The following is a 2,413-nucleotide window of genomic DNA, read 5'->3' as shown; positions in this document are numbered from 1 at the left end:
ATGGCAGCACAATTTGTAATAGCTAAAACTTGGAAGCAGCCCAATTGCCCATCAACAAGAGACTGAATAAAGAAAATGTGGTATTTTTATAAAATGGAATACTACTCAGGCATAAAAATGAGAAATTAGAGACATTTATAGCTAAATACATGCACAATGAGGTGATACTCAAGTGATATAAATAGGACACACATGAAAATACTGAATAGTTTCTCTAGTGTGAGAAATTGAAAGTGTAAATAAGGATTAAAAGGTATGATAGATAATGTGAAATAGGAAAAAAAGGGACAAGGGAAGGGGAAATGGGGGTAGAGAAAAGGAAAGAAGAAATGGTATTAATAAGAGAAAATGAAAAATAATGGAAACAAAGTCTTTGTAGATAGGGAGGGAGGGAGGGGTTGAAGGGAGGGCAAGGGGATGGGGAAAAAAACAAGAACCAAGATAGATTATGTAAGGTTCAAATATCCAATGATAATTGTCATTATATTGTATACATTAAATGTATCAATAAAATTAGTTTTTAAAAAAAGAAAAAAAATGACTATGTCAAAGCCATAAAGAAAATATATGTTAAATGAAAGATTAAAATTTTACTCAAAAGTGCAAATATATTCATACAAATGAAAACCAAATAGTAATTGTAGACAATGCTAAAACATATTTGATAGAAACAAAATATTAAATATTCAAAATGAGAAGGCAAATAATTTTTGATACTTTCTATGAATATGACCCTTATAATTTTTTAAAAATATTGTACATAGAATATTCATGAAATAAATTAAAGTTGTAAATAAATGGAAAGAAATCTTTGCTCATGGATTGGAAGAATTAATACTGTAAAATACAATAAAAAACAGATTTAATGCAATCCATACCAAAATTCTGATAGTATTAAAAAAGCTATTTAATTCTAAAATTGTTATTCAAGACCTCCAATATTCAAAACTATCACAAAAAAGAACAAACATCTTACTTCATGATTTGAAACTATGTGATAGATTACAGTGATAAAAGCAGTAGGTGCCAAACTTAAGAAGACAGAAGACCAAAACATAATAGGGAGCCTGGAAATAAACCACATATATGTGCTCAACTAATCTTTAATAAGACCATCAACAATATATAACACAGATGGAATAGACTCTTCCACAAATGGTGTCAGAAAATTCAATATAGTAATACATAAAACAACTTGAAATTGACTGAAGAATTAAACATAAGGCCTAAACCCCTAAAACTCTTAGAAAATAACATTGGGGAAAATCTTCTTGGCATTGATGTTAACAATATTTTTAATCTGACAACTAATGCAGAGGCTTTGAAGAAAAAAAGTAGGACTAAACTAAAAATATTCCACCAAGCAAAGTCAATAATCAACAGAATGAATGGATAACATATAGAATGGAAGAAAATATTTACAAACCATGTTAAAATATTAATGTTCAAAGTACAAAGGAACTTCTATGAAATTTAGTAGAAGAGAAAAACTTTTTTAAACTGACAACTAATGCAGAGGCTTTGAAGAAAAAAAGTAGGACTAAACTAAAAATATTCCACCAAGCAAAGTCAATAATCAACAGAATGAATGGATAACATATAGAATGGAAGAAAATATTTACAAACCATGTTAAAATATTAATGTTCAAAGTACAAAGGAACTTCTATGAAATTTAGTAGAAGAGAAAAACTTTTTTAAATTTTTTATTTATTTATTTATTTATTTTTGGTACCAGGGATTGAACTTGGGTCTTTGCGCTTGCAAGGCAGGCCACCAAACCACTGAGCTAAATCCCCAGCCCGAAAAAAACTTTTTAAATGGTCAGAGGACCTGATCATACACTTTCCAAAAAGACATACAAATGGCCAACAGGCATATGAAAAGGTTCTTAATATCATCAGGGAAACACAAACACCACAGTGATATAGACCTTATACCAGATTTCATGAACAACAACAACAAAAAGGGGCAAGTGTTGGTGCAGGTATGGAAAAAAGAGAAGCAGGAAACCTCCTTTCTTCATGGGTTCTCTTGAAAAATTACAAGGTGGAGTTGTTGAGAATTCACCGTATGTGGAGAATTCCCTTTTCTGCTGCACTCAAGATTCTGTTTTGTTTATTTTTAAATTTTCAACAATTTGTTTATGTGTCTTATGTGGTTCTCTTTGAATTTACTCTGATAAGACCTTGTTTAGTTTCTTGGGTTTTGGATTCATATCTTAAATCAAAATCAGCAACTTTTCAGGCACTATTTCTTCAAATGTCATTTCTGCCCCATTCTTTGTCTTACATGAAAATCACACGATGTTTATGCTGATGTGCTTGGAAATAGTAAAAGATGTAAAGGTGAAGTTTGAGTTACTTTCTATTGTAAATAAATTTAGCACAACTGAGGACAAAAGTGATTCTCTTT

The sequence above is a fragment of the Fukomys damarensis genome, unplaced genomic scaffold (genome assembly GCF_012274545.1).
Source record: "Fukomys damarensis isolate Sample0158 unplaced genomic scaffold, DMR_v1.0_HiC HiC_scaffold_15, whole genome shotgun sequence".
NCBI lineage: Eukaryota > Metazoa > Chordata > Mammalia > Rodentia > Bathyergidae > Fukomys > Fukomys damarensis.
This window is presented reverse-complemented; position numbering follows the sequence as displayed.